Source organism: Eubalaena glacialis, chromosome 2 (assembly GCF_028564815.1).
Source record: "Eubalaena glacialis isolate mEubGla1 chromosome 2, mEubGla1.1.hap2.+ XY, whole genome shotgun sequence".
Lineage (NCBI taxonomy): Eukaryota > Metazoa > Chordata > Mammalia > Artiodactyla > Balaenidae > Eubalaena > Eubalaena glacialis.
In genome coordinates, this window is record NC_083717.1 from 60,482,070 (window position 1) to 60,498,164 (window position 16,095).

General features: G+C 36.5%; 1 protein-coding gene across 5 annotated transcripts in view; it reads right to left on the minus strand.

Moving 5' to 3' along the window:
• Window positions 1–16,095, minus strand: part of SCAPER (S-phase cyclin A associated protein in the ER) — a 473,441-nt gene that overhangs the window by 389,862 nt on the left and 67,484 nt on the right. The gene's annotated exons all lie outside the window — the stretch shown is intronic.

Genomic DNA, 16,095 nt, shown 5'->3' on the forward strand with positions numbered 1-16,095 from the left:
GAGAGAGGAGTGTGCTGTTGAGGTGCACAGGACACCTCCTACAGAAGGCCACTTCTCCGAGGTCAAAAAACATAACCAACCTACCAGATACATAAAAATAAAAACAGCAACTTAGGCAAAATGAGGCAACGAAGGAACATGATCCAAACGAAGGAACAAGACAGAACCCCAGAAGAAGAGCTAAGTGAAGTGGAGACAGGAAATCTACCTGAGAAAAAGTTCAGGGTAGTGATCGTAAAGAAGACCAAAGAACTCAGGAGAAGAATGGACATAAAAAGCAAGAAGTTAGAAGCTTTAAACAAAGAGTTAGAAAATATAAAGAAAAACCAAACAGATGTAGAATACAATGACTGAAATGAAAAATACACTAGAAGGAATCAACAGTAGATTAAATGATGCAGAAGAATGGATAGAGAGCTGGCAGACAGAATAGTGGAAATCACTGATGCCAAACAAAAAAAGAAAGAAAGAAAGAAAGAAAGAGGAATGAAAAGAAATGTGGAAAGTTTAAGAGACCTCTGCAACAACATCAAGCACATTAATATTCACATTATAGGGATCTCAGAAGGAGGAGAGAGAGAGAGAAAGGCACTGAGAGCATAATTAAAGACAAAATTGCTGAAAACTTCCCTAACCTGAGAAAGGAAACACACATCCAAGTCCAGGAAGCATAGAGAGTCCCACACAAGACTAACCCAAACAGGAACACACCAAGACACATTGTAATTAAAATGCCAAAAATTAAAAATAAAGAGACTATTAAAAGCATCAAGGGAAAAATAAAAAGTTACACACAAGAAAACTCCCATATGGCTACTTAATCCCCACTTAACTCAATGGACAGACCATCCAGGCCAAAAAACCAATAAGGAAACACTAGCCTTAAATGACACATAGACCAGATGGACTTAAAAGATATCTACAGCACATTCCATCTGAAAGCAGCAGAATAAACATTCTTAAACAAGTGCACATGGAACATTCTCCAGGACAGATCACATGCTAGGCCACAAAATAAGCCTCAATAAATTTAAGAAAACTGAAATCATATCAAGCATCTTTTCTGACCACAACACTGTGAGACTACAAATCAACTGCAAGAAAAAAAATGTAAAAGACACAAACATATGGAAGCTAAACAATATGCAACTAAACAACCAATGGATCACTGAAGAAACCAAAGAGGAAATCAAAAAATGCCTGGAGACAAATTAAAAAAAAAATGATCAAAAGTCTATGGACTACCAAAGCAGTTCTAAAGACATTTATACTTATACAAGCTTAGCTCAGGAAACAAGAAAAATCTCAAACAACCTAAACTTACACCTAAAGAAGCTAGAAAAAGAGAAACAAACAAAACCCAAAATTAATGGAAAATAAGAAATCATAAAGATCAGAACAGAAATAAATGAGACTTAAAAAAAAAGGAAGAAGAAGAAAAGATCAATGAAACTAAAAGCTGGTTCTTTGAAAAGATATACAAAATTGATAAACCTTTAGCCAGACTTATCAAGAAAAAAAGAGCGAGGGCCCAAATCAATAAAATCAGAGGGGAGTTCCCTGGCAGTCCAGTGATTAAGACTTCATGCTTCCAATGCAGGGGACATGGGTTCAATCCCTGGTTGGGGAACTAAGATCCCACATGCTGCACCGCACGTCCAAAAGAAAAAAAACAAAGAAGGAGAATAAAATCAGAGATGAAAAAGGAGAAGTTACCATGGACACCAGAGAAATACAAAGGATCATAAGAGACTCTACAAACAACTATGTATCAGTAAAATGGACAACCTAGAAGGGATGGACAAATTCTTAGAAATGTACAATTTCCCAAGACTGAATGAGGAAGAACTAGAAAATATGAACAGACCAATTACCAGTAAGGAAACTGAATCAATTAAAAAAAAACTCCCAACAAACAAAAGTCCATGACAAGATGGCTTCACAGGTGAATTCTACCAAATATTTAGAGGAGAGTGAACAGCTATCCTTTTCAAACTATTCCCAAAAATTACAAAGGAAAAAACACTCCTCAACTCATTCTATGAGACCAGCATCACCCTGATACCAAAACCAGACAAAGATATGACAAAAAATGAAAATCACAGGCTAATATCACTGATGAACACAGATGCAAAAATCCTCAACAAAATATTAGCAAACCAAATCCAACAATACATTAAAAGGACCATACACCATGATTAAGTGGGATTTATCCCAGGGATGCAAGGATTTTTCAATATCTGCAAATCAATGTGATACACCATATTAACAAATCTAATTGAAGAATAAAAACCATATGATCATCTCAAAAGCTGCAGAGAAAGCTTTTGATAAAATTTAACATCCATTTATGAAAAAAAAACTCTCCAGAAAGTAGGCATAGAGGGAACATACCTCAACATAATAAAGGTCATATATGACAAGCCCACAGTTAACACCATACTCAACAGTGAAAAGCTGAAATCATTTCCTCTAAGATCAGGAACAAGACAAGGAGGCCCACTCTTGCCACGTTTACTCAATATAGTATTGGAAGTCCTAGCCACAGAAATCAGAGAAGAAATAAGATAAGAGAAATCCAAGTTGGAAAGGAAAAAGTAAAACTGTCACCATTTGCAGATGACATGATAGTTTACACAGAAAATCCTAAAAATGCCACCAAAAACATACTTGAGCTCATGAATAAATTTGGTAAAGTTTCACGATACAAAATTAATATATGGAAATCAGTTGCATTTCTATACACTAACATTATTAGTGTATAGAAATACACTGTTGTGTAAATTAAGAGCAACAACCCATGAGAAGTTAAGAGAAATTAAGGAAACAACCCATGTATAATTGCACCAAAAAATTAAAATACCTAGGAATACACCTACCTAAGGGGGCAAGAGAAGACACAAACACTAGGAATAAGCAACAGTGGAGATACACAGGAACCAAGAAACAAAAGATAAAATGGCAGTACTAAGTCCTCATCTATCAATAATCACCTTACATGCAAATGGACTGAATCCACCAATCAAAAGATACAGAGTGGCGAGACGGGTTAAAAAACAAAACCCAACTATATGCTGCTTCCAGAAGACACACCTCAACTCTAAAGATAAACATAAGCTAAAAGTGAAGGGATGAAAGAGGATACTCCAAGCAAATGGCAGCCCAAAGAAAGCTGGTGTAGACATTCTGCTATCATACAAAATAAACTTCAAGCTAAAAAAGGTAACGAGACAAAAATGGATAGTAATAATGATAAAGAGGGTACTTCATAAGCACACGTAAGTTATTAACATATATGCACCTGACATAGGTGCACCAAAATATATAAAACAATGATTAACAAACCTAAAAGTAGAAATTGACAGCAACAGTAATAGTAGGGGACTTTAACACCCCACTTACATCAATGGATAGATCATCCACACAGAAAGTCAACACGGAAACAGCAGCCTTAATTGAAATTTTGACAAGATGGATATTATAGATTTGTACAGAATATTCCATCCAAATGCAGGAGAAATCACATTCTTCTCAAGTCCACATGGAACTTTCTCAAGAGGAGACCATATTTTGGGACACAAAATAAGTCTCAACAAATTTAAGAAGACTGCAATCATATCAAGCATCTTCTCCAATCATGATGGTATGAAACTAGAAATCAACTTCAAGAAGAAACCTGGAAAAATCACATATATGTGGAGACTGAACACCATGCTACTGAATAACTATTGGGTCAATAAAGAAATCAAAGGAGAAATTAAAAATTACCTGAAGGCAAATGAAAATAAAAATATGACATACCAAAATCTACAGGATGCAGCAAAAGCAGCTGAGAAGGAAATTTATAGCAAAAGAAAGAAGAAAAACTGTCACTATTTGCAGATGACATGATAATATATACAGGAAACTATAGGAGACGCCATCAAAAAACTATTAGAAATCAATAAGTGAATTTAGTACAGTTGTAGGATACAAAATTAATATACAGGAATCTGTTGCATTTCTATACACTAATAATGAATTATCACATAGAGAAATTAAGAAAAAAATCCATTTACAACTGCATCAAAAAGAATAAAATACCTTGGAACAAATTTAAGCAAGAAGGTGAAAGATCTATACTCTGAAATCTATAAGAGTTTTCAGAATTATTATTATTGATGAAAGAAATTAAAGACAACACAAAAAAATGTAAAGATATACAGTCCTCATGGATTGGAAGAATTAATATTACTATAATACCTATAATATCTAAAGCAATATACAGATTCAATGCAATCACTATCAAAACACAAATACCATTTTTCACAGAACTGGGAAAATCAATCCTAAAATTTTATGGAAACACAAAAGACCCTGAATTGCCAAATAATCTTGAGAAAGAAGAACAAAACTGGAGTTTTGTTCAACATCACTAATTATTAGGGAAAGGCAAATGAAAACCACAGTGAAATATCCCCTTATGTCTGTTAGAAAAGCTATTACCAAAAAGGCAAGAAATAACAAGTGTTAGAGAGGATGTGGAGAAAGGGGAAACATGCACTGACGGTGGATGTAAACTGGTACAGTCACTATGGAAAACAGTATGGAAATTCCTCAAAAAAATTAGGAACAGAACTACCATATGATCCAGCTATCCCACTTCTGGGTATTTATCCAAAGAACACGAAAACACTAATTTGAAAAGATAATATGCACCCCTATATTCATCACAGCACTATTTACTATTGCCAAGATATGGAAAAAACCTAAGTACCCATCAACAGATGAATGGATAAAGAAGATATGCCATGTGTGTATGTGTACTACATATATAAAAAAAAAAAAAAAAAATATATATATATATATATATATACACACACAGCAGATGAAGAAGCAAGCTAAAAACCCACCAGACCAAACAAATGAAGAGGAAATAGGCAGTCTACCTAAAAAATAATTCAGAGTAATGATAGTAAAGATGATCCAAAATCTTGGAAATAATATGGAGAAAATACAAGAAATGTTTAACAAGGACCTAGAAGAACTAAAGAGCAAACACACAATGATGAACAACAAAATAAATGAAATTTAAAATTCTCTAGAAGAAATAAATAGCAGAATAACTGAGGCAGAAGAACAGATAAGTGACCTGGAAGATAAAATAGTAGAAATAACTACTCCAGAGCCAAAAAAAGAAAAAAGAATGAAAAGAATTGTGGACAGTCTCAGAGACCTCTGGGACAGCATTAAACACACCAACATCCAAATTATAGGAGTCCCAGAAAAAGAAGAGAAAAAGAAAGGGACTGAGAAAATATCTGAAGAGATTATAGTTGAAAACTTCCCTAACATGGGAAAGGAAATAGTCAATCAAGTCCAGAAAGCACAGAGAGTCCCATACAGGATAAATCAAGGAGAAACATGCCAGGACATATATTAATCAAACTATCAAAAATTAAACACAAACAAATAATATTAAAAGCAGCAAGATAAAAGCAACAAACAACATACAAGGGAATCCCCATAAGGTTAACAGCTGATCTTTCAGCAGAAATTCTGCAAGCCAGAAGGGAGTGGCAGGACATATTTAAAGTGATGAAAGGGGGGCTTCCCTGGTGGCGCAGTGGTTGAGAATCTGCCTGCCAATGCAGGGGACACGGGTTCGAGCCCTGGTCTGGGAAGATCCCACATGACGTGGAGCAACTAGGCCCGTGAGCCGCAACTACTGAGCCTGTGCGTCTGGAGCCTGTGCTCCACAACAAGAGAGGCCGCGAGAGTGAGAGGCCCACGCATCGCAATGAAGAGTGGCCCCCACTTGCCGCAACTAGAGAAAGCCCTCGCACAGAAACGAAGACCCAACACAGCCAAAAATAAAAAAATTTTAAAAATCAATTAAATAAATAAATAAATAAATAAATAAATAAATAAATAAATAAATAAATAAAGTGATGAAAGGGAAAAACCTACAACCAAGATTACTCTACCCAGCAAGGATCTCATTCAGATTCGACAGAGAAATTAAAACATTTAGAGACATGCAAAAGTTGAGAGAATTCAGCATCACCAAACCAGCTTTACAACAAATGCTAAAGGACCTCTCTAGGCAGGAAACACAGGAGGAGGAAAATAGATATAATAACAAACCCAAAACAATTAAGAAAATGGTAATAGGAACATACATATCGATAATTACCTTAAATGTAAATGGATTAAATGCTCCAACCAAAAGACATAGACCGGCTGAATGGATACAAAAACCAGACCCGTATATATGCTGTCTGCAAGAGACCCACTTCAGACCTAGGGACACATACAGACTGAAAGTGAGGGGATGGACAAAGATATTCCATGCAAATGGAAATCAAAAGAAAGCTGGAGTAGCAATTCTCATACCAGAAAAAATAGACTTTAAAATAAAGATTATTACAAGAGACAAAGAAGGATACTACATAATGATCAAGGGATGAATCCAAGAAGATATAACAATTGTAAATATTTACACACCCAACACAAGAGCACCTCAATACATAAGGCAAATGTTAACAGCCATAAAAGGGGAAATCGACAGTAACACAGTCATTTTAGGGGACCTTAACACAGCACTTTCACCAATGGACAGATCATCCAAAATGAAAATAAGTAAGGAAACACAAGTTTTAAATGACACATTAAACAAGACGAACTTAATTGATATTCACAGGACATTCCATCCAAAAAAAACAGAATACACTTTCTTCTTAAGTGCTCATGGAACACTCTCTAGGATAGATCATACCTTGGGTCACAAATCAAGCCTTGGTAAATTTAAGAAAATTGAAAGCGTATCAAGTATTTTTTCCGACCACAATGCTATGAAACTAGGTATCAACTACAGAAGAAAACTGAAAAAAATACAAACACATGGAGTCTAAATAATACGCTACTAAATAACCAAGAGATCACCGAAGAAATCAAAGATGAAATCAAAAAATACCTAGAAAGAAACAACAATGAAAACACAACAACCCAAAACCTATGGTAGGCAGCAAAAGCAGTTCTAAGAGGGAAGTTATAGCAATACAATCCTAGCTCAAGAAACAAGAAAAATCTCAAATAAACAACCTAAACTTACACCTAAAGCAACTGGAGAAAGAACAAAAAAACCCAAAGTTAGCAGGAGGAAAGAAATCATAAAGATCAGATCAGAAATAAATGAAAAAGAAATGAAGGAAACAATAGCAAAGATCAATAAAACTAAAAGCTGGTTCTTTGAGAAGATAAACAAAATTGATAAACCACTAGACAGACTCATCAAGAAAATAAGGGAGAAGACCTAAATCAGCAGAATTAGAAATGAAAAAGGAAAAGTAACAACTGACACTGCAAAAATACAAAGGATCATGAGAGATTACTACAACAAACTGAATGCCACTAAAACGGACAACCTGGAAGAAATGGACAAATTCTTAGAAAAGCACAACCTTCCGTGACTGAACCAGGAAGAAATAGAAAATATAAACAGACCAATCACAAACACTGAAATTGAAACTGTGATTAAAAATCTTCCAACAAGCAAAAGCCCAGGACCAGATGGCTTCACAGGTGATTCTATCAAACATTTAGAGAAGAGCTAACACCTATCCTTCTCAAACTCTTCCAAAATATAGCAGAGGGAGGAACACTCCCAAACTCATTCTACAAGGCCACCAACACGCTGATACCAAAACCAGACAAAGATTCACAAAAAAAAAACTACAGGTCAATATCACTGATGAACATACATGCAAAAATCCTCCACAAACTACTAGCAAACAGAATCCAACAGCACATTAAAAGACTCATACACCATGATCAAGTGGGGTTTATTCCAGGAATGCAAGGATTCTTCAATATATGCAAATCAATCAATGTGATACACCATATTAACAAATTGAAGGATAAAAACCATATGATCATTTCAATAGATGCAGAAAAAGCTTTCAACAAAATTCAACAACCACTTATGATAAAAACTTTCCAGAAAGTAGGCATAGAGGGAACCTACCTCAACATAATAAAGACTATATATGACAAACCCACAGCCAACATCATTGTCAACAGTGAAAAACTGAAACCATTTCCTCTAAGATCAGGAAAAAGACAAGGTTGCCCACTCTCACCACTATAATTCAACATCGTTTGGGAAGTTTTAGCCACAGCAATCAGAGACGAAAAAGAAATAAAAGGAATCCAATTTGGAAAAGAAGTAAAACTGTCACTGTTTGCAGATGACATGATACTATACATAGAGAATCCTAAAGATGCTACCAGAAAACTACTAGAGCTAATCAATGAATTTGGTAAAATAGCAGGATACAAAATTAACACACAGAAATCTCTTGCATTCCTGTACACTAATGATGAAAAATCTGAAAGAGAAATTAAGGAAACACTCCCATTTACTACTGCAACAAAAAGAATAAAATACCTAGGAATAAACCTACCTAAGGAGACAAAAGGCCTGTATGCAGAAAACTATAAGCCACTGATGAAAGAAATTAAAGACGATACAAACAGATGGAGAGATATACCATGTTCTCAGATTGGAAGAATCAACATTGTGAAAATGACTATACTACCCAAAGCAATCTACAGATTCAATGCAATCCCTATCAAACTACCAATGGCATTTTTCACAGAACTAGAACAAAATATTCCACAATTTGTATGGAAACACAAAAGACCCCGTATAGCTAAAGCAATCTTGAGAAAGAAAAACGGAGCTGAAGGAATCAGGCTCCCTGACTTCAGACTATACTACAAGCTACAGTAATCAAAACAGTATGGTATGGCCCAAAAAATAGAAATATAGATCAATGGAACAGGATAGAAAGCCCAGAGATAAACCCACGCACATATGGTCACCTTCTCTTTGAGAAAGGAGGCAAGAATACATAATGGAGAAAAGACAGCCTCTTCAATAAGTGGTGCTGGGAAAACTGGACAGCTACATGTACAGGCATGAAATTAGAACACTCCCTAACACCATATAAAAAAATAAACTCCAAATGGATTAAAGACCTAAATGTAAGGCCAGACACTATAAAATTCTTAGAGGAAAACATAGGCAGAACACTCTATGACATAAATGACAACAAGATTCTTTTTGACCCACCTCCTAGGGAAATGGAAATAAAAACACAAATAAACAAATGGGACCTAAAGAAACTTAAAAGCTTTTGCAAAACAAAGGAAACCATAAACAAGATGAAAAGACAACCCTCAGAATGGGAGAAAATATTTGCAAATGAAGCAACTGACAAAGGATTAATTTCCAAAATATACAAGCAGCTAATGCAGCTCAATATCAAAAAAACAAACAACCCAATCCAAAATTGGGCAGAAGACCTAAATAGACATTTCTCCAAAGAAGATATAGAGATTGTCAACAAACACATGAAAGGATGGTCAACATCACTAATCATTAGAGAAATGCAAATCAAAACTACAATGAGGTATCACCTCACACCGGTCAGAATGGCCATCATCACAAAATCTACAAACAATAAATGCTGGAGAGGGTGTGGAGAAAAGGGAACCCTCTTGCACTGTTGGTGGGAATGTAAACTGATACAGCCACTATGGAGAACAGTATGGAGGTTCCTCAGAAAACTAAAAACAGAACTACCATACGACTCAGCAATCCCACTACTGGGCATATACCCTGAGAAAACCAGAATTCAAAAAGAGTCATGTACCACAATGTTCATTGCAGCTCTATTTACAATAGCCAGGACATGGAAGCAACCTAAGTGTCCATCGACAGATGAATGGATACAGAAGATGTGGCACATATATTAATGGAATATTACTCAGACATAAAAAGAAATGAAATTGAGTTATCTGTAGCGAGGTGGATGGACTTAGAGACTGTCATACAGAGTGAAGTAAGTCAGAAAGAGAAAAACAAATACTGTATGCTAACACATATATATGGAATTAAAAATAAAAAAGTGGTTCTGAAGAACCTAAGGGCAGGACAGGAATAAAGACGCAGACATAGAGAATGGACTTGAGGACACGGGGAGGGGGAAGGGTAAGCTAGGACAAAGTGAGAGTGTGGCATGGACATATATACACTACCAAATGTAAAATAGCTAGCTAGTGGGAAGCTGCCGCACAGCAGAGGGAGATCAGCTCGGTGCTTTGTGTCCACTTAGAGGGGTTGGATAGGGAGGGTGGGAGGGAGATGCAAGAGGGAGGAGATATGGGGATGTATGTATATGTACAGCTGATTCACTTTGTTACACAGCAGAAACTAACACACCATTGTAAAGCAATTATACTCCAATAAAGATGTTTAAAAAAAAAAAAGAAGAGTCATGTACCACAATGTTCATTGTAGCACTATTTATAATAGCCAGGACAAGGAAGCAACCTAGGTGTCCATCGACAGATGAATGGATAAACAAGATGTGGCACATATATACAATGGAATATTTCTCATCCATAAAAAGAAACGAAATTGAGTTATTTGTAGTGAGGTGGATGGACCTAGAGTCTGTCATATAGAGTGAAGGAAGTCAGAAAGAAAAACAAATACTGTATGCTAACACATATATATGGAATCTAAAAAAAAAAAGGTTCTGACGAACCTAGGGGCAGGACAGGAATAAAGACGTGGACATAGAGAAAGGACTTGAGGACACAAGGAGGGGGAAGGGTAAGCTGGGACCAAGTGAGAGAGTAGCACTGACATAATATACACTGCCAAATGTAAAACAGATAGCTAGTGGGAAGCAGCTGCTTCGCATAGGGAGATCAGCTCAGTGCTTTGTGACCACCTAGAGGAGTGGGATAGGGAGGGTGGGAGGGAGACGCAAGAGGGAGGCGATATGGGGATGTATGTATACGTATAGCTGATTCACTTTGTTATAAAGCAGAAGCTAACACACCATTGTAAAGCAATTATACTCCAATAAAGATGTTAAAGTAAAAATAAGAAAAAAACGAAAGAATAACGTCATTGGTAAAAAGCACTATAAAAGGAAAGAAAAAAAAAATGAGACGGGGACATACCCAAAAGGACAAGAAAAAAGTTCACCAGAGAGTAATAAGGGTCTTTAAAAGGCAATGTATTGACACTAGGAAACAGGGAGGGGATGTGTGAATGGGAAAAAAATGCAAAAGATGAATGAATAGGAACTTTGCAGCTGACAAAAAAGAGAGCATGGGTGGCTGGGAGAGTGGTGGTCATTAACAGAAATAAAGAAATCAGGAAGAAATCTTTTAAAATGAAAGTATAATATGGTTTGATGGCTACTCCTAAGAACTAGGCTACCATTACTAGGAACTTAGCCCAGATAAGTCAGGTTTGACTAACCCCAATAATAGTTACAACATGGTGATTGTGGGATCAAGTTATTAAGTTATTCCAAATACCCCAAAGAAAAATAATCTATTCTCTATTGATTATAATAAATGAGAACCAAACATAAGGAACAAAGATTTATCAACGAAGACATCATCAATGAAGTGTCATGTTAAATACACTAAAAAATAACAATTCATCTACCTCTACAACTTAAACACTGAATCATAAAATAATGTCTCAGGAAATGTTATATACATAGGAGTAATTATTCTTTAATCAATAAAAATAGCAAAATTTTACTGTAAGCATACAATGAATGAAAAACAGCAAAGAATACATAACTAGAATAAGACCAGATACAGATAGAGGAAAAGATAGCTATTAATGGGGTGGGAGGTGGATGAAATGGGTTAATAAGCTGGTCAAAAGGTACAAACTTTCAGTTACAAAATAATGAAGTCCAGGAAATGTAATGTACAGCATGGTAACTATAGTTAATAATAATGTATATTTGAAAGTTGCTAAGAGAGTAGATCTTAAAACTTATCACAAGAAAAAAATTGTAACTATGTGTGGTGATGGATGTTAGCTAGAGTTATTGTGGTGATCATTTCACAATATATACATATACTGAATAAAAAAAAGTAAAAAGTAAATTTTTGAAAGATAGTTATTAATGTAAAACAATGGTGAGGTAACCAAAGCCTATTCCATAAATGCACAGGTGAACTCTTAGCCTACTCTCCCTGTGCAGAATCTCATGTTCTTTGTAACAAACTGCAATACCTGAGCTAAAGGGCAACAGGCAAATCAAACAAACCAAAAAAAGATAGAGAGATTATAATATCAACATCACACAAAACAGAATTCACAAATGTTAAATTCACAATGAAAATACAACTCATATGATCCTTTATACAACTAATAATAAGGCAGCAAAATGGTTTAAAAAATTTTAGTACCTTTATTTTATATATTTTCTTTTCAAATTTCTGTAAAAGACCATCGATTTTTACAGCAAAAATTAAGAAACTGAGACGCTTATAGTGTATAGAGTAGTAAAATATAAGCAATGAGAACAAAAAAGGCGGAGTAGGTCAATGGAATTGTGCTGTTGTAATGTCCTTACGCTATTCATGAAACAGTCTGATATTAACTGAAAGTAGATTATGATAAAGTAAACATGCATGTAATACTTATTCCTTCAGCAGGTTATTACCTAAAAGTTTTGCCTTAAGTTAAATCTGATTTTCCAATAGAAACAATGGCATTAAATGAAGATGTTTTCCTAGGACTCAAATTCAAGGCCTCCCTCTGCTGCTCACTGCTGAGTATACTTCGTTGTGGCAATGCCCCAAACTGGCAATGCACAGCCTGAGAGGAGGTCTTCTCCCAGAGCCCGCCCATCCTCGGTGCTCCCCTCAACTGATCTAACATGGCTCCCCGTCTCCAGGTCAAAGCCTCTGAGGACACTCCTCTAACCACTTCACTCTCCACCCTTCTCTCTCCTACAATCCAAGGCTCTCCAGCCTATTGTTTTGCTGCAAAAACTTCTCTTGCACTTCTAGACTTTTGCACTTGTGTGCCTAGATGGGATGATTCTATAAATCTATTTTGCAACTTAAAAAAAAAAAATTCTCAGAAATTCAAGGAAATGTTGAAGAAACTGCAATAGTAGTGGGAGACTAAAATATCTGTGTCTGACAGATCAAGGAGATTAAAAAAAGTAATAATTTGGAGTATGTAAATAGTAACTTTAAAAATATACATATAAACTTATCAATTTCTATCTACAGAGAATCCACCTTACCTATTCCTACCATGTCCAAAGGATAATTGCAAACACTTAGCTTCTTTACTTTCTCCACATCTATCAGGCTTCTGCAATAGTCATTTCCTTCCCCATCCAGCTTAGGTTCCATGGTCCACTACTCCAACTACTCTCTTATCCTCTTCAATCCTTTACTCCAATGAAATTACACTGCATGTGCCTAAAAAAATACCTACCCATGATTAATTCATCTACCCACCATCTTTGTGCATTTTTAGCAAGCGACTGAATGCTAAGTATAACTCAGGAGAGAGGCGAATCACATCACTGTGTAAACCAGTGTCTTCACCCCCAAAATCTATGTAGTCTCATTGCTTCACACAGCCTTTTGACATCTATTTACAGAACATTCATTATGTTTCAACGCCAGTTCCAAGAGCTGATGATGGAGGGGTAAACAAGACAGTGTGGTTTCTGTCCTCATGGAGCTTACTGTCTAGTAAGGGAGACAGATATAAAAACAACAAAATAAACAATTACGTAGTTTCAATTGTGATAAGTGCTTCTAGGGAAAGTATTAAGAGTACAGTTGGGCCATACGTACCCAAGCAGAACCCATGGATACCCAGGGCTGAATGTACTATGTCATTTTATATAAGGGGCTTGAGCATCCATGGATATTGGTATCCCCAGGGCAGGGGCTGGGGGAGAAGGTGTCCTGGAACCAATCCCCTTCAGATACTGAGGGATGACTGTATATTACAGGGGAACCTGGTTTAGTCTGAAATATCTGGATAGGCTCCCCCTGAGGAAGTGACACTTAAACTGAAACCTAAATTAAGAATAGAAATTAGGTAAAAGGGATAGGGGAGGTGAGGAGGTGCTGGGCAAGGAGAATGAGGGATTAGTGTTTTGGCAGAAAAATCAGAATGTGGAAATGTCTGAAGACTGGTGAGCACATGGCATGTTTGACTAACTGAAAGAAGGCTGGTTTAAATGAGGCAGAAGGGAAGAGAGAAAAGTGGTGTGAAATGAGGTAAGCACCGATCAAGTCACTCAAGATTTGAAGGTCATGCTGAAGATTTTAATGCTCAGAGCAAAGGGAAACTTTTGAGGAGCTGTAATCAAAAAAATTAGAGCTTATTTTTGTGGTTTTTAAGTATCATTTTGCCTATAATGTGGAGAATGGATTGGAAGGATGCAGGGAGTCCTGTTACAAGGTTTCAGTTGTAATCCAGGCATCTTTTACTGGTGGCTTGGACTAGAATGGTAGCAGTGGAGAATGAGAGAAGTGGACAGATCAGAAAGATTTAGTAAGTAATCTGAAAGAGGCCGATTCATTGGACAGTGGCTGGTGTGAGGTGAAGGGAGGAGGGGGGAAGAGAAATACATCTCCAGGTTTGGGGCAGAGGAAGTTACCATGAACTTGGTTTTATATACGTCAGTTTGACATGCTTGTGAAATATACAAGTGGAGATGCCAACTAGGCAAGTTGGATATACAAGTCTGAAAATCAGAAGAAAGATATAGGCTAGACATATAAATTTAAGAATCATCAGAAAATGAAGAGTAAATTAAGCCATGGCATGGAGAAAACTGCAGAGGGAGAAAGATGGTCTAAAAGGAGCCTTAATGACTTCTCAAAAGCTAAAGGTCAGGTGGAAAAGAAAAAGCCAATAAAGAGGAGGCAGAAGCAGCAGCCAACAAAGGAGGAAGAAAACTAGCAGAAGTTGTTCCATAAAAGCCAAAGAAGGGAGTGCTGTAAGAAGAGGGGAGTGGTCAACAGCATGAAATGCTACTCAGAGATCATGGAAGGGTTTGAAAAACAACCACTGGACTTAGTAATACTGAGTGACTTTAATAAGAACTTAACAGGAGCTCTGATAGGATGTGACACCAGGTTGGAGTAGACTAATGAGTACCTGGGAGAAAAGGAAATGAAGGCAGCAAATGTAGAAAGTTCTTCTAAGAAACTTGGCTAAGAAGGGGAAGAGGACAATGGGGACTGGGAGAGTAGATGAAAGGATAAGTAAAGTAGAGAAAGGGTTTGGGGGTTTCTTCTTCTTGTTCTTATTTTTGTAGTTCAGAATGGAAGAGAAATAAGCATGTGTATGCTGATGGGAAAAGAATCTAATAAGGAAACTGAAGATACAGGAAAGAGAAGAATTTCCAATCTCAACTGTGACCTTCAAGGCTGCTGGGCAATCCTGTGGTTTCTATATGTCAGCCCTTTCATTCTCCATCACAGTTATTTCAGACCTTTCCACTCTCTTCAAACTTCCAACCCCACACCTCCTACTTTTCAAAAATAAAAAGAGCAAACAACCCATCAAATGGAATTTCAAATTCTTATCACAAATCTCCACCTTGATCCCATCTGTTCTTATCCCTCTTGAATGCCAAGTTGAACAAGCTTTCTCTCAACTGCAGTCATTCTTAACCTATGCACCACTCCTACTTCTTCCATGGCTTTTGGGACATTCCTATTCTCCTATCTTCTTCCTACCTCTATGATGATTCCTTCTCTGTCCTGGACCTGTATTCTTCTTTCTCCATCTGTGACTTCTCCTTTCATCTAATTATAAAATTTATTTTCTTTTTATTGTGTGTCATACCTTTCTAAGCACTTTCTCACATCTCATTTTGATCCTTACTTGTTGAATTGAGAAGTCTCAACTATTGAGATATAAACCTAGAATACTTTTATTTTTTCCCCATATAACTAACTACTCAGTTGAATCCTAAACCTGCTGAGTATGCTCAGTGAAATTCCACAATTTTTCAGGCACATTCAATTATCAAAACTTGGTTTTTAAATCCCATCTACAGACAACCTGCCTATTAGCACAAGTGAGAATTACATGGCCTTTAGCAGATGCTTGTGGTGGGGAAGAACACGGCTTATCCTCACTGTGTCTCTCCTCTCTTCCTCCTCTGTACCCCTTCAAACTCTCCTACATTCACAAACTTATGTCCTTGCCATAAGTGGCAGCTGTGGGAACAGAGCAAT